At 47.0% G+C, this 20,470-nt stretch overlaps 1 protein-coding gene across 1 annotated transcript in view; it reads left to right on the top strand.

Annotated features, from left to right (window-relative positions):
- Positions 1-595: 595 nt before the first annotated feature.
- CTBP2 (C-terminal binding protein 2) overlaps positions 596-20,470 on the top strand; it is a 133,717-nt gene continuing 113,842 nt past the window's right edge. The window contains exon 1 of the mRNA XM_077784739.1: positions 596-716. The gene's annotated coding sequence lies outside the window, so the exon portion shown is untranslated. The remainder of the gene's footprint in view (positions 717-20,470) is intronic.

The raw sequence follows: 20,470 nt of genomic DNA, 5'->3' as shown, positions 1-20,470 counted from the left end.
CTTTGGCTGATCCACTAATCCCCCGAGAGAGCCTATTTGTAGTGAAGAGTATCTATAGGGGGCGAGGCTGGTCCATGTGGGTTTGTGTCATTGGTTTGTAAGGAGAGACCCCGCCTATTGCCAAAAAAAAAAAAAAAAAAAAAAAAAAAAAAAAAAAAAAAAGAGAGAGAAAAAGAAGAAGGGAGCGAAAAAAAAAAAAAAAACAAAAAAAAAACGAGGCAGTGAGAGGAGAGCCTCTACCTCTCCTCGCTCTCCGTTCACCCAGCGTGGCGAGGGGGAGCGGCTGCTCCGCCCAACGCCGCCCGGGCACTTTCTGGCTTAAAAAAAACCCCACAAAACACAAAAAAAAAACCAACCAAAAAAAAAAAAAAAAACCCAAACAAAAAAGGGGAAAAAAAAGCAGGAAAAAAAAGAGGAAGAAGGAAGGGGGGGGGGGAAGAGCGGCCCTCCCCCCCAAGTTGCAATTAGCATCCTCTCCACTGCTGCTGCGGGGCTCCGGTGCCCCCGTCCGCTCCCGGCGCGGCGGCGGGCGGAGCAGGAGAGCGGGGAAAAGGGGGGGTGGGGGGGAAGGATTAAGTTTTTTTTTTTTTTTTTTGTGCGGTGTGCGAGCGGGTGGCGTTTTTAAGGTGGATCTCCGGCAAGCAGAGCCCGGCGGTGGATGCGGGAAGGGATGCGGCGGTGAAGAGCGGCGCGGGGCTGGCGGCGGCCGGGAGCAGGTAAGGGAGCGGCGGCGGCTGCGCTTCCCGGCGAGAAGGACAAGGGAAAAGCGAGGACATCTTTGCTTTAGTCAACCTCACCGGCGAGGGGGACAGAGGAGAAGGAAAAAAAAAAAAAAAAAAACCGAGGAGGGGAGGGTAGGTGGAAATGTGATGGTGGAGGGAGGCGGCCGCGCAAGTTACGCGGGTGGGCGCGGAGCGGCGGGTGAAGTGGGAAATCTTTTGTTGTGCCGGGCCCCGCATTGTTTACTTAGTGCCGAGAGCCGCCGACAACATCTGCCGGGGGATTAACGGGGCGGCGGCGGCAGGAAAGTTTGGGCAAGGGGGGAACCCCGCGGTGCGGCGCGGCCGATGCTCCGGGGGACGCGGAGCAGCCGCCGTCTTGCGCTGCGCTTATAATTTATTTTTTTTTCTGGGGGGGGGGTGGAATAGTGTATTTAGTTATTGCCTTTTTTCTTTTTTAATCGTAATTTTAGGTAGATTACGGGGGGGGAATGGTTTCGGGTTTTTTTTAAATTTTAATTTTTTTAAAAATTATTTTATTACTGCTGAATAACCGCGCTCGCCGCTCAGTCACTTAGCAACTCTCCACGCTCCCAAGCCGCGGAGGTGCGCGGTGTCCGCGGGGCCGCGCCTCGCTCCTTCCCTCCCACCTCGTACCCCTCCGCCAGAACTCAGAATAATTTCCCCACTATTTATTCATTACGTGTATTCCCCCCCACCCCCCGATTTGACCATTTTAAACCCTACCCTGATATCACCAGAATGGAAAATCAGAGGGGGTGCGTGGATTTAGGCGCTGAGATTGTTCTTTTCACACCACTCCGCCCCACGATTAAAAAAAAACCCAACATTTCCCCCCCAAACTTGCAGGACTTGCTGAGGGGGAAAGAATAGCCTTTTGTCCTGCCGAGGGACGTGCCCCCAAGGTAAATCCTGGCTGGAGCTCAGCGCCTGGTACTTTGCCGGGTCCCAGGGCTCTGGCTGTGCTGGGGAGGAGGAAAGTAGGAGATGGAGATCTCAAAGTAGTAGAAGTAATTTCTTCTTTCAGCTGCACTCCTGCGCTGCCTTTGAATTGCCTGCAATGAATGTACGTAGCTCTAATTGAAGTACTTTAATCATTCACACTTGATTAAGTATACCGTGACCAGAGGAGAGGAATCCACGCGGCGCCCGGGAACGGGAGGGATGGGATGACATTTTAATCCTGTGTTTTAGAAAACATGAGTGGGGCAGGAAAAGAAGCGGTGACGGTTCTGTGTAACGGTCCCTTGTTTCCATACAGATGGTGCCTTTCCTTCGGGATGAAATCGCAGTTATTGCCGGTATTTGGGGAGGGGGGAGGAAGAAAAGGCACGTACTTCTAGGTTTGTTTAAGCAGAGTGAGGAAAATAATGATAGACGAGATGCCTGGTGACAAAATGCTTTTGTTCCTGTTTCCATCAGTGCGTAAGGGCGCCGACCTGCTTTAGCATTCTTTAAAGGTCTGTCTTTACCAAGGAAAATTGAAGATGGTCTCATTATAGGAGAGTGTGTTTGGAATACTATGAGGTATTTATGAATTCAGAGGTGATTGTTGGATCTCAGACATTTCAATTACGCATCCTCTAGTAAAAAAAAAAAAAAAAAATTATTTGTAGCGATGTGTTCTGTAATCTGTTACTTCCATAAAGCTGATTTGTGCTCGAGCTCCGTAGCTGGCTGAGGGAATGGGTCCGTCCACGGGGCTCGAATCTTAAACAAGGATTTCTGTTCTTTGCCTCACAAAACTTTCTGCTGCAGGGGCAGCCTGAAGTTCCCATAAAAGCGATTCTTTGGGAAACGTCAGCTATCGTCAGTATTTTCTGGAAAATCTGGCGTTGTGAATGCAGGGTGGTATTTTTAGAAAGGAGCTTTTTATTTTTGGAGGCGTTTGTGAAACCCACCTGTTAGCCATTAGGGGGGACAGAGGTTGGCTTTCATCGTTAGCAAACCCTGCGCATCTGGGGGCTGAGGGCTGTTCCTCACTTGATCCAAGCTCTCTCCAGTCATGGGCAATCAAAATATCTTTCCTTTTCAAAGTTACAACCAAGTGTTTCTGAAGCTGAACAGAAAATAAGGTGGTTCAGTCAGAGTGGTGGCACTCTCCTGTGTTCAGGAATACGGATTGCAGGAGCGTTTCACTCTTCCTTTCTCTCCTAGAATTTCAGAGTGAGATGCTTCCCTGGTCCAGGGTTGTATGGCCAATTTTATAGTGTACAAATCATAGATGATGTTTTCTTGCTGTCAGCTTTCTATCTTTTTAAGGTAGTTTTCCAGCCCATGTGGATCTGGGGGTTTGGCTGGCAGGGTGGCTCCAGAGCTCGATGCCCCCTGGAGCTGGCAGCTCCCTCTCCTCCCTCCTCTCCTCCGAGGGCAAAGTTGTGCCCTTTTTCCACTCCTGCTTTTCCCAGATGGAAAGCACTCAAAGGAATTTCCCCACGGCAAGAACTGCAGCACAAACTGTCATCTTTAACGCTGGCACTTCAGTACACAGATTTGTCACTGGGGTCTGGTGATAATATTCCTTGTATCAGAAAAAAAAACATCAGCCTCAGAGGGGGCTGAGGTCTCAGGCATGAGCTGGGAGTAACATACTGATGCCTTTGGCCAGAAAAGTTGATTTATCCATCAGGCTGGCTGCAGTTCAAATAAAACTTCTTCAGTTCAGCTGACTCTGGCAAGAATGAAATATACTAGTAAAAAAAAAAAAACTCTGAATCTGGGTTTGCCCAACCATTCGGAAAAGGTAGGTTAATTTTCCCTGGATGTTTTGGGTTGTTTATTAGCTGTGGAATTGAAAGAGGCTTCGTGTTTAAAGCAGAAGAAGTTGAAAAGCTGCTCAGAACACAGCACTGGCAATTGGCAAGTGTTTTGTTAGGATGTGGTGGATGATGCTGTCTCATAAAACCTGATGGGTGTCACATTTACTCCTTACATAGATCTGGTGAGTGTTCCTGGCTTTGCTTTGTATTTTGGTTGTAGTAAGTTAAAGAAGTAAGGAGTGGAGCTTCTGGTGGACAGCTCTTCAATTTGGGCTGATGACTTACACCTTAAACTGTTTTTTTTTTCAGATCCTTCTGTCCAGCTGTAAGGGTATTTAGATTATGGACTCTGAAAGGAGAAATGATCAGGGCTCACAAGTGAATTAAAGACCATGTGTGGGAGGTGCAAGGTGATTTTTGGGGTCCACTCTTGCAGGGAGCACTGAAACTTTGGAGGGGAGGTTTTGGCAAGTCTCTGCTGGTTTTGCTCTGGTTACTGGGATAACACAATTGTTTTAGGCAGGAGTTGGTGTTTTCTCTATTGCTGTTTGTGGTGCTGGAAGATATAACTTCCAATGCAGTTTGTCACACCCAGTATGAGGTTGGAATTCTAGAATGCAGTTTGTCATGGTCAGATATGCCTGGGCCACCTATCCTTCCTCATGCCATGTTCCCATAGTTGGGTTTTTGCCTCCTTCTCCTTTGCCAAAGGAAACAAGATAAGATTTAGCTGAAAGAATGAAAAATGTCATGGCCATCCTCTGCAGCAACAAGGTCTTGGAAACCAAATCTTCTCATTGTACCACCCACATATTTTCTCCTTCTGCTGTGCCCCATCGTGGTGAGGAGAATGAGATTTTGGCATTTCACCAGGGAGTCACCACATAACATTCTGTGTGAAGTCAGCAGGAGTTTTGGTGACAGAGCACAGAAGAATCAATGTCACTTGTTATAGTCCTGCAATGGTTCTTTATAAGTGTGCTCTCCCTTTTCTTGCATCACGAGCCCCAGAGATCTTTTTTTAAGAGCCAGCAATAGACATCTGGAGCTTTTTAGTTTTTGTTTCTCCTCTCTGGGCTGATAATGCAGGTGGAACATTGGAGTTGGCTTTTTGTTGGGCTTGATCTGCTGAGGGGGGAGCATGGTGGTGCTGCATGGGAAGGTCATGGAGACCCTCCTGCCAAAGCTTGGGGTTGGTTTGTTTTTTTTTTGGGGGGGGGAGGGGGTTTGTTTTGGTTGTTTTTTTTTTCTTCTATAATGCTTTCATAGAATCATAGAATGGTTTGATTTGGAAGGGACCTTAAAGTTCATCCAATTCCAACCCCTGCCATGGACAAAGATACTTTCCATTACACCAGGTAGCTCAAAGCTCCACCCAGCTTTGCCTTAAACTCTTCCTCGGATGAGTTGTGATTTATTAGAGCCTGGTTATATGATTTGGAACTTCCGTAGGATCATTAGGAAGAACTTCAGCTGGAGGGAATATTTTGATGGGAAAACTGTGTGGTGGAACCAGAGTTTTGCACCTGCATGATATGAAAGTCAGTGTGGGTGGGATGGAGTTTGCTTTGCCTCTCTGAGGTCTGCAGATGTGTCCTGTGGCAGGAGAAGTGTGGTGAAGAGCAAGGGCAGTGTTTTGGGGGAAAGCATCAAAGCTGTGGTGCTGCAGAGGATGCCCCACAGTGCTGTGTGTGGGTCACTGCCCCTGTTCCCATTGCTGGTGTGATTCTGGGTGTTTCACATGTTTGAGCCAGCAGGGAGAGGAGTGTAGCTCCCAGGCTGTGGGTAAGGAGCTGCTGTCAGACCCCTGCAGCAGCTGTGGAGGGGGCTCAGCAGGCTGGAACCAGCTTTGATGGACCCACCAACCCTTCCCTGAGGTCTTCAGTGCTGCTGCCTGGTGGGGTTGCCAATTTTGGGGGTTTTTATGGGACTTTTTGCCCATCCTGAAATCCCAGCCAGGAACAGAGCATGCTCTGGGGGATCCTGGATGCTCATCCCTGTTCTGTGGTTTTTCCAGGTCTGGGCAGTCCCTGGAATCCCTTTCAGAGTCCCTGTGCTTCACAGCTGGTAGGAGCTGTGTCTCCATGCATGCCAGGGTTATTCTGGATAATTCAGCCTTGTTTTTCACATACATGGGCTTCCAGGGTAGATCAAGGTAGGCATCTTGATAGGCATCCATAAAGTCCCATCTGCTCTGAGACTTTATGTAATATTCAAATAAAACCCGAGTTACTTGAATGCATCCGTTGTAGATTTTAATTATTAATGATTTGCTCCTCTAGCCTTATCTGGCAGTGATTTCATATATCCTTTAAGCCAATAAAAACCAGTGGTCCTGCTGAAAGCAATTGCCCTGTGCTCTTTTCCACCCCTCCTGATGGAAGGAGGTTTGATATAGTTTAAATAAACCTGCTTGGCTGTTGACTTTTGGGCTCTGCTTCATCCAGATCCTCTCCACCAGCAGCTGGAGCAGTGTGGGATTAGGAAGGATCTTTGCCACCACAGTGGCCAAGCCAGGCTTGACCAAATCCCACCATTTTTTGGGCCCAGGTGTAGAGTGCAGGGTTCCTTGGCTGGGAGTTTTTTGAGGTGCTGGTGGAGCAGATTTCCACAGGAGTTGTGCTGCAGTTGCTCCTGCGTGTACATTCACTGCTGCAATGTTGACAGACACTCAGCCACTGTTTCTGTGCAACAACACACACCAATTATTACAGCAATAGACCCCTGAAGCAGGCTCAGAGGGAGAACGTGGGGATTACAGACACAATATTTACAAGGAGCCAAGTCTTTAATGAGACCAGGAATAATGCAGATGGATTCTCTGTTGCTAAATATAACAGATATGTAATGGATGCTGTCTATCATCTTCTTTTATTCTTTTTTTTTTTTTTTAAGTGATCCTTTCACACTGAGAAACGAGGAGCTTGTGTGCTGAAGAGGTTGGCACAAAATTGTGGGATATTCCAAAATTAGCCTGGCTTTTGGTTATTACTGTAATGCCTATAAACATGTGGCTCTGGGAGGTGTGAGTGACCCTGGCTGGGAGCGTGAATGAGCCCCTTTGAAATGCTGGTGGCCTTTGGGATAGTAACAGGTGTACAAGGAGTTCAGGATTGACCCCAGAAGAGGCAGAGGGAAGAGATGGAAACCTGTAAATCCAGTAGTTTCCATGCAGCTGGTGCAGTGCTGGAGCTGGTAACGTCATTGTTGGGGTAGAAAATGAGCAAAACCAGCAGTGAGTCCCAGGGCTGGTTCCTCTGCAGGCAGTGGATGTCTCACCCTGGGGTGTGATGAGCTCTGCAGCGGTGTGGGGAATGTCCTTTGCTGGAATTACCTGGACAGAAAACCCTGCAAATAAATTCCCTTTAAAAAAAAAGCTGAGGCCACATGTAAGTGATGCTGCTGGTACCTGCAGTCATACAGTGTCAAGTTTTTTGTAATTTTTATGTTGAAAACCAGGTTTTCTATGAGAGGGGATGTTGGAAGGAACCAGTAAATTAAGCAAAGTAATTAAGCTAAATAGTAGATGTTACATTTAAAAGTTGAGAGCCTTAAGCTATGCTGTGATTAGTTGTGGATGAAATTAATTTCAATTCAATATCTGGAAAAAAACCCTTTTTCATTAGTTTTCATTTTCTCACAGTTCTCAGAAGTTTTGTGGTCCTGCAGCACAAGCTCATGTAGATTTTCTATTTGCCACTTGTTTGAGATCTTTCCTCTTTTTTATACAAAAATGGTACAGTGAAACATCAAACCTGGAAATTTGGGTGTCCCAAAGCTTAAAACTGGAATACCTGTGCTGACTTTAGCTTCACCCTTTGCTGGGGTGAGATCTTGTTCTGGTCTAGCCACAGGCAGTGAGGTTGTGGCCACTGATTTTTTGTTGTGGTTGTTTCTGAAAGAACTCAGTTGAATGATGTGTCAGCAGGGAGAATCTGGTCAGGTGTCTCTGCTTGTCTGTTCCACCTTCACCCATTCCCATCCCAGCTGGGGCTCGGGGTTTTTTAAGGTGCTGGCTGCCAAACTGGGGTGCTCCAGCTCACACCTTGTCTGCACATCCAAGTGCCTGAGAGGGGAATCAGTAGCAAAAACCAGAAATCAGAGCTTGAGGGAAGGGGAAAAGGATGGAAAGAGAAACTGTGGCTGGTAGTGACAAGAACAACAAACAGTTCTGTAAGGTATTCGAAATAAAACTGGATTACCACATGAGGCTAATAGAAAAATCATAAATATTACACTTTCTGATGGGGAAAAGTAATGATATGTTTAGTCCCTGTGAATGCTGTGGTAGAATTGAATGTTGAGCAGTCACTGCTGTAGTCAGACCTTTGTGCTTAAGCCCTGGTACCTCTCATTGAAGAGGTTTACAGAGTTAACTGAGCCAGCAATGTGTATTTTTTACTAATTCTTGAACTACTGAAGAGTTCCTGTGAACTGTGGCAATGCTCACCTTGTGTTATTGTAGAAAAGCAGGAAATGGGCCAGGCTGATACCACAGACCTGTCAGCTCCACCTGAGCCCTGGGCAAGCATTCTGAGGATTTATTTGATGATGGAGGCAGGATGGTGATGCACTCAGTTCCCACTGGCATGGATTTAGGGACAGCACATCCTTGAGAGCCAATTTTTCTTTTTTCTCTTAAAGAGCTTGTGAATGAGATTGATAAAAGTAACTGAGAAGGGTTTGTTTCCTTAAAATTCAGCAAGAAATGCAGCTTGGTACAGCATCACTCTTTGGACTGGGGATGTGCACAGCAACTGGCCGAGCCCCAGAAGAGTGTCAGCTCTCAAAATCCAGTGGTAAAACCAGGAATAATTTCCAAACAACCCTTTCCAGAAGCCTCCCTGAACACTCATGTCTGTCCTCACGCTGTTTAATGTTTGAGCAAGCTGTGATAAGGCAGAGAGTCACCGCAGCTGGAGCTTGAAATGTCACCAAGACTGGGAGAGTGGTAAATAACAAACAGGAGTGACTGCTGGTGACAGCAATTTGTATTGCTTGGCTACAAGCAGGTAATATTTCTCAGATGGCCAACTGTAAATTCCTCTATCTCAGAGCAAACAACTCGGGCTGTAGCTCCAGGATGCTGTCTGGAGAAATCATGTCTTTATGGGGCAGCGAGGAGTCACGAGCCAGCACCACTAATATGATATTATGGCCAAAGGTCCTGTGTGCTCCTTGTCTGTGCTGGCAGGTGGCTGCCAGGCTGGAGGAGAGACGTGGCAGCCACCCTGTCCCTGCTGCCTGTCCAGGAGGGGCTGGGGAGGCTGTGGGAATGCCAAGGGAGCCAGGAAGGGATGCAGGGGAAGGGGCCAGGACCTCTGTCTGCATGACTTATCCAGGAGAATGCTAGGAGGTAATTAATTTAAGGGAATTAGTGTTGTCACAGGGAAAAGAAATTGAGTAATAAGGAGTTCTTGGGTCTAGCAGGCAGAGTTTTAACAAGACCTGAAAGCTGGAAGGTGAAGCCAGGAGAAGAATAGAGCTAAGGTCTGTGGTTTCATTAGTGATGGTGGTGGAGGAGACCGCTGAAGGTGCTGGTGATTTCTCCACCTTTGGAAATGCCAAGTTCAGGCATGTTTGTTCATTGGAGTGAGTGAGGCTCAAAAGCAGGGATTGATTTGGGTAAGTTAGTGTGCAGTGTGTCAGGCTGGAAAATCACAGGGGTCTCTTCTGACCTCAGAATCCACGGAAGCCCATCCTTCAAATGAGAGCTTCTCAGGATTTGCAGATCCCAGGCATCAGCATGACAGATTTTCTTCCTGAGGGTGACTTGCAGAGAGGAGACCTCTGTCTGGAGGGGGAGATTGCAGGATGGGACCTTGAGCACTCAGGAAAGATCACAGGTTCCTCAATTCCTTCCATTTCCTTAAGAAATGCCTTGTATCTGTCACAGGGATGAGTTACCTCTGTGCCAGCACCAGATACTTGGCACGGGGTGAGAAGTTCACAGGGACAATATTGGTCCATTTTGTGGCTAATGCTGGGTCAGGTAAGAGTTAATTTAGGTGCAGGAAGGAAATGAGGGAGGATTCCTTTTTCTGGTAGTCATTTGCTGTATCTAATTGTGCAGAATTATTCAAGCTCCCAGCCAGCTCTCGGTGACCATGGTACGTCAGAAAACTCTGTCCCTGGTGAGAAACCTATGAGCAGAAGAGTGAAAACTGATTAAAACAGATCAAGTTCAGATTTAAACATTAATTGTATGTTGTTGGGGTAGTGCTAGGAACAAAAGCAAAGCTTTTGTGTGCATGTTTATTTTCATTTTGAAGTGGGGATGTCCAGCTGGATGTTTGCAGGTTTACTCTGCCTTTAGGTGGGTTGGCAGGTGGGTCTGCCCATCTCATCCATCATTCATGAATGAGGTCTGTGGGATTGCTGGGCTCTGGTCTGTGTGGTGCTTGAGAATGCAGGAGTTGTTACGGCAGGAACATTGTTTCATATCCCTTCTGTACATGTGTATATCTATATATATATATATATCTGTATCCACCTGTATATCTACCCCTGTATCTATGCACAGAGGTTTATCATGTCTATCTCTTAAAAAATACATATATATATATATATTTATATTTAAAAATAAATATATGTACAGAAATATATATCTCTCATATATATCTGCTGGGTTTACACTGGGTTTTTTAGATCTAGAAGTCAAATATGTTAAAAACAAGTGGCAAAGAAAACAAGGAGTGGTAAAATGTCAAGCTGACAATGTTGATTGGTTTATTTGGCTGCTTGAGGTGTCCCTGTGCTGTCTGATCTCTGGGAGAGGAACTGGAGCAAAGCAGGAATTTGTTGGTGCAATTAAAAGCAGGACAGTGAGATGGGCTCACACGGTAACACAGCCTAGGCTAATGCTGTGAATTAAGGACATTTAGATGTTGGCTTTGTATGGTTTAGCTTAAACAAACAAACATTAATCTCATTACTCAAGCAAATGAAATAAACCTTTAAGGCACTTAAACTGTGCTGAAGGTAGGTGTCTGTCAGAGCAGTGAGACCCATTTCTGCACAGGGCATCTCCTCCTGTGAGTAACTTACTCCTGGGTGTCAGTGCTCACAGCATGGGCAGCAGCTCTGAGGCTGGTGGAAGGGACCCACAGGGATCTTCAGTCCAGCTCCTGGCCCTGCAGACACCCCAACAATCCCACCTTGTCCCTGAGAGCATTGTCCAAAGGCAGCCTTGGGGCTGTGGCCGTTCCCTGGGGAGCCTGCTCAGCGCCCCAGCAGCCTCAGGGGAAGAACCCTCTCCTGATCCCCAACATAAACCTCCTTCAACACATCCTCCTGCAGCTTGGGAATGGCACTGGCCTGGCTGGCAGGGCCAGGGGCACAGGAGGTGAGAGGTTTTGCTGCCAAGCACCAGGCATCCCCTGCTGCCATGAGTCAGCCACGTCGTTGTGCTACTTCTTCATCCTTTCATGAGAAAAGATGGGATTGCAAAGGTCCTTGTGGGGAATGTAATAAACCCCCCTAATGCTGTCACACGCAGCCATGGTTTCCTGTGTGCCACGTCCTTCCATCGCTCTCAGAGTGTAATGGATGTGACAAACCTCAGCCTGGAGACGTTGGGGATTTTCTTTTTAAGTGTCCTGTGGACTGCACTTTCTTTAGAGGAGAATATAAGAATTTTATTAACTTGGACGTGCCAAGCTAACCCAGGAATTTTCTGTTGTCTTTCAATTGGATTTGTTTGGCCTTTGGTTAGGCAGGGAAATGACTGAACTACATGTCATGTTTATAAGATCAAGAGTACCTTGCTATTTTCACACAGATCTCTTAATAGAGATTAAACACAAAATAAAGCAGAATGCATCAACAGTGGTATTCCCATAAGCAATATTGTAACTTGTATGCAGTGTAATTATATTTTGTACACTTGCCAATTAAGCAGTTACGCTTTAGAGAAAAATTACTTTCAAGAGATGGAAGAAAAGTATTGCAGTAAATCAAATAAAATATACATGTGTTAGAGGGTTTTGTGCATGCAGCTGAAATGTTAAAATTTCCTGCTGCGTTCAGGTTGCAGTGTGCATAATGATGCTCCGTGTCCAGTAGGTTTTTTGGGACTTGAAAATAGCAGATAGAAGAAAAAAAAAGTCATAAAAAATACATTGCTTCCTGGGCTAGATACATCCACCTAAAGCTGAGATGTTGAGTCGGTCCTCCATCCTCTCTCCTGCTGAGCTCCTGCCAGGTACCCTGCCCCACAGCAGGAGAGCTGTGGTGCCAGCTGGGCAGACCCCAAAGTCTGGGGCAGCCACCCCACAGCTCTCAGCCACTGCAGGGTCACTGCTGCTTCACAGACTCGGGGAATCCCAGAGTGGTTTGGAAGGGAAGGGACCTTAAAGCTCATCCCATTCCACCCCTGCCATGGCAGGGACACCTTCCCCTGTCCCAGGTGCTCCCAGCCCCAATGTCCAACCTGGCCTTGGGCTGCCAGGGATCCAGGGGCAGCCACCCTGTGCCAGGGCCTTACACCCTCCCAGGGAACAATTCCTTCCCAAAATCCCATGTAAATGTCTCATCATCACCCCATCTCCATGGATGCTGTGGGGTTACTGGGATGCTCCACGTTTCTGGCTGAGGTCAGAGCTCAGCAGCTCCAAAACCTCCCAGCCCCAGAATCTGAAGCCTTTTGTGTCCTGCTTTGTGTCTTCCAAATCCCATCTAACCCTGCTGGGAGTTTCCCTGGTACACCATGTCTTTCCCTCTTGGCTGGTGCAGAAGGAAAGGGCACTTGGAGCAGCATTTCCATAACAAATTGACGTTTGGCTGTGAATTCAGTGGCCATCCTTGGGAATCTCAGAGACCCTCAGACCTTGTGTGAGTGATGCCATGTTCACGTGCCACAAGCTAAGTGCCAAAGCCCTGAAATAACCTGCACAAAAGTGTACCAAGAAACTCTGGTAATTCCCTGGGAATTACAGGAAACTCTGTAAAGCCATAAGGAAGTTACCAAGGTACTGATACTTGCTGAGCAGGCACAGAATCAGTCCAGTAGCTGTTTAATTATTTTTCCTAATGTAAACTTTGTGCAAGAGGAGTGTTAGGGAGTTTAAGCTGCCGATAGAAATGATACAAGATTTTTTCATTGGACTAAGAGGTCTTTATGTGTGGGTTTCAAAACATTTTGAAGAGCATCAGGTTAAATGAGCTGGCCAAGACTGTGGTCAGTTTGCATGGAGCAACCTGGTCTAGAGGAAGGTGTCACTGACCCTGGAAGATGATCTTTAGACCCTTCCCAACCCAAACCATTCTGTGATTTTGTACTGTGTGTCTAAAATGGATGAGAACCCTGTGGCTCTTGCTCCCCTGCCTCTGCTCGTGTAAAATCTCTTGTGGTTTTTCCCTCTGAATCACTAAATGACCATTTTCATGTGGAAATCACAGAGTTTCTTTAAAAAATACTTTCCATCATACAATATTAGGAATATATCACTTGAAATGCATCAAACAAGTATATTGAAGTTAAAAAACAACCCTCAGAAAACTCAGGTAAGGTCTGCTGGGAGGGAAGTGCTGCGGGCACTTCCCAAATTGTGGCTGGTGGCCATCCCTCCCTCACTGAAAGCCATGGGATGTGTCAGGCTCTGGGACCTGTGCCGAGCTGCTCCTGCCTCCCTGCACCCACACAGGGCTGCAGCCTGGGCTTGGAAGGGTTTCCTCAGGTTGTCCTGTGTACTGTGTAGGGGAATCATCTGTCAGCAGTTTAATGGTGCTCCTGGTTGAAGGATACATCAGTGTTTGCAGTTTAATCCCCTTTTACCTGAAGGGTTTAACCAGCCAGAGCATTGTCTCCTGTGATGTGCCTCTTTCCCTACCTAGCTAATTAAAAAAAAAAAAAAAAAAAACCACTTTCCAAGTGGCTCTGCTGTCCCTGAGCTCTGTAATGCACAAGCAATCCCGTAGGTCAGATGAGGGAATCCAGGTGTTTGTTTTTGAGGTGTGGCTGTGTTGGTGAGGCACAGGGCTGGCCAGGGGGTGCTGCTGGAGCTGTGTGAGCAGGGCTCTGGTCAACACCCCAGGCTCCCACACCTGCAGCCTTTGGAACGAGCTGGGTGTGTGCCCATGTCCTAACTGGGAATGGCTGAGCCTGCCTGGCCTGGCTTATGGTTTCTCTGTTTCAAACCTGCACGTTTTCAAAGCCTTACCAAAGGTGTTTGTCATAGGGGTTTTGTTTAAAGATGGCAAAATAAAGCAGTGAAATAAAAGGAAATGATGTCGAGTAGGGTTACCAGCTGCCCTCCAGCTCTGTTGTTCTGGACCTGCCTTGCAGCATCACATCCCCATATGGTTGTGGCAGCTTCTGCCTTCCCCAGCTGCGCTCTGGGGAGGATGAGGATGCTCTTGGGCAGGCTGCCACTCCCCTGCTGGGATTGCTGTGGGATTCCATTCCCACCCCACACATTCCCACACCCCTGGTGGGTCTCTTACCTCCTCCCCCCTGACGCTGTCCCCTCTCTGTGTTGGATACACAGGGATGGCGTCGGGCTGTTGTTGCTCCCGTCCAGCCCTGTGCCTTTGCATGCTCAGGAGGCTGGCAGCCCAGGCAGGTTTCTTTCTGTGGGTTTAATTTTAGCCTGATGCTGCTGGCCCTGCTGTCAGTGCTGGCCATCACTCCGTGGTCTGATGGTGTGGAGCAGTGGTGATGCTGTGGGTGGGATTGTTCCCTGGGGCATTTCCCTCACTCATCTCCACCTCCATCCTGGTGGGAATGACCACCAGCTTCTGTCACTGCCCACAGCAGGGGTGGTGAGGTGCTGAGGTTTGGAAGTGCTGAGGTTTGGAAGTGCTGAGGTTTGGAAGTGCTGAGGGCTAGTTACAGGACAAACTGCAAATTTTGTGGAAGGCTAAATAAATGTTCACCCCGCATTGTCCTGTGTGTTTACATTTTGTGAAGGTTTCTTGCCTTTCTACTGACTTTGTCACAGATTAATTCCTGGATTTATTTGTAGCTGCATTGCTTCCAGCAAGTTTAGGGGAATTGTCCCGGATCTAAAATCGTCTATTTTATTTTTTTATATAATGCACTTCCATTGCCTTAAACTGTACTATGAGTCACACTAATAAAAAGTAAGTCTAAATTGGATTTGGCATCACTTTTTTTTTTTATCAACCTAGCAAAGAAAAGCCAATCTTCTGCTCAAGATGCAGGACTTTGGTCAAGTTGAAGAGTTTCCTTGTTGGACCTTCTATTTATCATTGGCTCATAACCTTTCCTCCTCTCTCTCCCACCATCCGAAGCCTCTCTGATAGTTTTAATTTGAGAAGAAATAAGCCAAGGTATGCTCTGAGTGCAAGGAGATTATTATCACAACAGAATAATTACTTTTGGGTACTTGATTTGATTTGTTAGCTGGAAGATTAGTCAGAAAGCAAAGAAAAAAATGAAGGCATTGTTGACTGCAGGAAGTTATTTATGAGTTTTTACTTATGTTTAAAGGAATTCCCCCTGTGACTTAAGTAGCAGTGCAATTTATGGCCTCTCACATTGGCTAGCTGAATAAATAAATAGAATAAAGACAGGAAGAATAAAATGAAATGGTACCAGGTTTTGTGGGTGTAAAGTTTCTGTTGTGGAATGCAGGAAAAGCAATGGCTTTCAAAAACCCAGCTGGACAAATCAACAAAAGCAATGCCCGTGCTGCATCAGAAGAACAAGAGCCCAGCATGTTTTGCATTAATCACGTTGTGGCTGGAGAAATGCTTATACAGTCACACGTTCTGTTTGGAGTTTGTGTCATGGTTCTGTATTTTTTTTTTCATAACTATCTTAAGGTATTATTCCTTCCATGGCTGCTTCCACAAATCGAGCAAACAGCGTGATCCAGGTGGGAGGAATGGTGTCTGTGCTGGACACCTGAGAGCTGCTGGTGTGTTCCTTGTGGTGGAGATGGAGGAGGATGGGGATCTGCTGGCTTAGGAAACTCCCAAGGAGTGAAGGGGCTGCTTGGCAGTGGGGACAGGTTTGGGCAGGAGCTGCTCCTGCAGAGGGGACTGTGCAGTTGTGTTTGGGAAGCTCGTGCTGGGAGCTGCAGAGAAGGCAGTCTGAGAGGAGTCAGAGTGTCCTGCTGCTGTCCCAGCAGACGTGGGGTTGATGTGGCCCCTCCGTGGGCTGCCCTCCCGAGCTGTGTCCGTGTGCCCGGCTTGCTCCCGTGGCAAAGCAGAGCCTTCCCAAGGAGGCTTTTAGCACCAAGCCTGCCTTGGCACTTGACTGTTAAATCTTGTCACTCCATCCTTGGTGTTTTTGAGCCGTGTCCTGGGTCAGCAGGGTGCAGTAAAGTGGAAATAAAGGCAAACCTCCTGCTCTGGCTCAGAAAAGCGCTGGTGACGAGTGCGCTGATTCTGTCAGAGGAAATCAGGGATGTTCCTGCGCCTTGGAGCGGGGATGGGAGGCCAGGCCCCCTCTCTGCCACGCTGCTGTGCTGATGCTGATTTACACCAGCTGCTGACGTGCTCCAAAGTTGTGCCTCACAGTAGCTCAGATGTGGATCAGACTCGCTGTGCTTTTGGGAAGCCCACCGGGCAGATTTCCTGCCTTTTCCAGGTGGCACGTCCTGCACTGGCAGTGCTTGGGAAAAAATGCCAGTCAGAAAGCAGCCTGCTGGCATCTCCCAAGGCTGCCATTCATGAGTGTTAAAGCTTTGGGACTGAAGATGTCCTCAGGGGAATGGCCTGCCTGCAAATGCTGCATAGACAGTGTTTTGGTCATTGGTTCCTCCACTCATTCCTTGGGAAGGGGAGGGAATCCTGCCTGAAGTTCAGACCATTTCTTTTTATGGACAAAACCTGTAGGAAGACCTTATGGAGGTTTGGAACGTAGTGTGGACTGGCTGAACTTGATTTAAGTATTAAGAAAGCTTAACTTTTGTGCTCCCAGCAATCCAAAGGGATTGGTGGGACTGGACTCCACAAACCAAGGGAGATGGATACAGCCAATTCTGAGCTGGTCCATTTACATCTCAGGTGTTTAGTTGCTCTTGTGTTTGTGTGTTACCACATATAAAAACAACTGGGTAAGCTGAGCAGCAGAGACAGAACACAAATTACTTGCTATGCCTACCCTGCAGTTGAGTGTTGGTCAAGGACCTCTTTCCATGTGCAAGGAATAGGAATAACACTGCCTCAGCTAGCCAAAAGATTCCTTGTTTTTTTTTAGGGGGAGCAGGAAAAATGCTTTGGATGGGATAGAGAAGGTGCTGTGCTGTCAGGTGCTGAGTGCCCTCAGCTGGGAAGACAATGCCGTGTCCTTCAGGGGGCTCAGTGAAGAAATGAGCTTCCCCATGTGCTGTGAGTTTATCCAGGTGTGGTGGGTGTCAGGCAGGATCTCCTCTGGTGGCCTGGCTCTGCTGAGTTCTGCAGGAGATGTGATTTAGGGGCGTGATGGGAGGAGCTCTGAGGGGCAGTGACTCACAGTGCATAGCTGAGAAACCCATGGAAATGGATGTGCTTTCCTAGGGTGTTCAGCTTTCCCTGGCTGTGTTTAAAGAATGTTTCTGACACCGATCACCAGTGTTGTGTCAGCAGAAGGTATTGACAGACCCATGAACCAGAGAGCAGCTGTTCACCAAGGCATTGTGCATTGATATTTATGTCACAAGTTCCAAAGTGCATCTTTGGGAATCCCCAGAAATCCTGGTCACCAGATCTTGCTCACCCTTTGCAGTGCTTGGTGGAAGGAGGGAAGGGCACTGGTGGAAAATGACTTTGTTCCCCTTCACGAGCTGAACCCACCAGTGTGTTTTTTTCCATGGTGGATGGATAGGTATTGGAGGATTTTTAAACACTGAATATAAGCTTGAAGACAGCCAGATTTGGTGGTGATGGTGATTTGTGCCACAGTGGCTGTGCTGTAATTGGCTGTGTTATGCACCAGAAAGTTGAGAGAGCATTAGAATAAAAATCTTTCAATAACGTGCAACAAATTCTCATCATTAAGGAGTAACTATTGTGTATGATGTGTTGAGTAATTAGAGAGTACAAGGAAGATTTGATACAGGAATTACAGCTTAATCTCCTGCTCTTCGTTACGTTTTCCCTTTGGAGGTAGCAAGAAATGGGAGGTATATTTTATTTTCCAGTTTGAGTGTGCTTGGTCAGGATGGCCTTGCTTTTAATGTTGTTTCATGGGGGAGAATTTACAGTGGGGATTTTCATTAATGCTAATGAGAGTTAGTCCTGTGCACTTCACTGACCTGGTGACAGAGGGGAAAAATAATCATTAAATTCTTTGTCTTTAAAAAAAAATAAAACGACCCGAAAATGTCCAATATGTCAGTGGGGAGCAACTGGGAATGGGAGCTGCCATTATTGTTGCACTTGATCATTTACTGGTAGAAAAAGGAAAGAAAAAACAATCCAGAAATGCATTCTAAGTGGGGTAAATAATGAATAATCTAAGGATAGATATTGTGATTATAAAACAAAACATACAGGTTGCTCCTGTAAAGTTGTTGGAAATGAGTTGCAGTGGGTTTTCTTTATGTGTATGATTAACACACTCTCCCATTTAAAGCCATTAGGGGTAGTGCTGCACTTGATTTAAAGTAAGTGCAGTTAATATTTTTGGTTATAAATTTCAGGCGTGCCAGTAAGAAATCATCAAAAAGTACAATTCTTCATGTAGAGGGAGCACAAATCCATATTATGGCCCCTAGAGAAGAAGAGGTTCTTCTCCTGCAGCTGGGTTTTGCTGGTTGGGAAGGGCTGGTTGTGTGCTGGGGAATTAGAGCGAGCACAGAGTTAATGGGAGCTGTTGTGACACATCTTTTGTAGGGGAGTCTATAGAAAGGGAGTGAGGAAAGGGCTATACCTAATCAGTATAAATGTCAGTAGCATATTTTAATAAATTCTTGATTTTGCTTGGACTGTTTGCAATTGCATATTTAAAAGGAATCTGCCATCCCCTTTCGAAGGTATGTGACATTTAAGAGATCTGTAAAGAAGATTGGTTTGACAGCTTCAAATTACGTTTGAAAGAGTTTTTTCCTTTCAAAACAGAAAATGAATACTTCCTATTCTAAATGTCACTGCAGAGACATAAACATGTTTAATCAAATTATATATTTAATTTATGTAAAACGTAATTTTTTATTCATGCAAGCGACTCACTTGTTACATTTATACCATCTCGGAAGCTTCGGAAAGTTGGTGAACTGATGAATCTCTTGAATAAATCACTGCTCAGCAGTTTTTCAGATCCTTCCAAAATAGCCTTTGGCTTGTTGTTGGCTCTCCCACATCCAGCTGGGGTTGCCATTCTGCCTTCATTAGCAGAGCTGAGGGGTTGGCTGGGTCTTTCCAGGGTGAAGGGAGCAACTCCCACGGAGGAGCTGCTGGTGGACTTGTGTCCTCTTGCACGCTTATCGTGGTGAACCAAAATGATGAAACTGCTGGGCCAAAACTCTGAAGCTTCTCCCAGGGGAAAGGAGAAGCTGTGGGATGTGGTGCTCTGTGCTCCAGCTTTTGCAGCCTTTTGTCAAGGGCAGATCTGTGAAGCAGCACTGCAGGTCTCCAGGAGATGGGGAGCTCTGGCTGCTGGCAGGGTGAGGAGCAGGGTGAGGAGCTGGATGAGGAGCAGGGTGAGGAGCTGGGTGAGGAGCTGGATGAGGAGCAGGGTGAGGAGCAGGATGAGGAGCAGGGTGAGGAGCAGGGTGAGGAGCAGGGTGAGGAGCTGGATGAGGAGCAGGGTGAGGAGCTGGATGAGGAGCTGGATGAGGAGCAGGGTGAGGAGCTGGATGAGGAGCAGGGTGAGGAGCAGGGTGTCACCAGCTGTGTGTCACTGGCCGGTGTCACCTGGCTCAAGAGGGATGGGCATCCAGTGGCTTGGGCTTTGCTGCTGAGAGAGGAAGCAGTGGAAGAGGAATCAACGTCACCAAACAAAACCAGGGAATTCAGTGATTTTGCTGTTCCTGTTTTCATGTCTGCAGGCTGCATGGATTTCCTGGGCAAGTACAGAGGCTGAACTCATGCCTGGCCCACAAAAGGTTGGGACTGTGAGGTTGTACCTGAATAGAGCAGGGCTTGGCAAACCTTTGAGGATGCCCTGTTCCTGTTGCTGCTGTGTCTCCATGGTCTGTGGGTGAGCTGGAGGCTGCTGTGCAGGTTCTAAAAGCCAATTGGGAGCTCAGAGTGTAGTCATGTTTCTGCAAACCTCTGAAGGGAGTCAGAGCAGGTCCTGCAGGCTCCTCTGCGGAGTCCTGAGCTGCCAGTGGAGCAGTTTGCTGCGACACTGGCCTTGGAGCACTGTCTTGGTTTATACAGCTCCACTGGTACCATCCTTTTCCATTTTTTGACCTCCTCAGGAGCTGTAGATAGTAATTCTGGTTTAACTGTTCACTGATCAGGGAAAAGTTAATTGCAGCTCTCAGGCTGTGCACCACTGCCAGGCAGGTCCTGCTGGAGGGCAGACCTAGGCTAACATAAAACCTTGGGATACATCTTAAGGCAGAGTCTGCTGGTTTATTTGGTGGATCCCTGTGCACTCTGAAAGGTGCACAGCGAGGGCAGAACGAGTACACTCAGCATGACTGCTGGAGGGGAAGGCTCAGAAGCCTGATGGTCCTCAGGTAAATCCATCCTCCAGCAGGAAAACATTGTTCATCTAAGATACCTCATGTTCTCAGCATCTGAAACTTCTCTGTCCTCCTCGTGCTCCAGCAGTGTATTTGTGTATAATTACTCTTGTAGGACATGGCCAAGCTGGGGGACCTTAAATGAGAGACTGAAATGAGTCCTGGAGACTGCTCCATGTAGATGTTGTGGCTGTCACAGCTCTGCCCATCAGGCCTCCCTTGAAAAGGGACACTTTTCTTGGGTAAACATAAACATGTGAAAGAGTTTGAATCTTTCAGCTTTTTTTTTTTTAATAGCAAGAGGGGTTGAGCGAATGAAGTGATATTGACAAAGCTATAATTTCACTAATTAGCCAGCTGTCATCTGTATGGAGAGTGACAGGGAATA

Source organism: Lonchura striata, chromosome 7 (assembly GCF_046129695.1).
Source record: "Lonchura striata isolate bLonStr1 chromosome 7, bLonStr1.mat, whole genome shotgun sequence".
NCBI classification, from domain to species: domain Eukaryota; kingdom Metazoa; phylum Chordata; class Aves; order Passeriformes; family Estrildidae; genus Lonchura; species Lonchura striata.
Note: the sequence above shows the minus strand (reverse complement) of the source record. Positions and strands in the feature narration are given on the sequence as shown.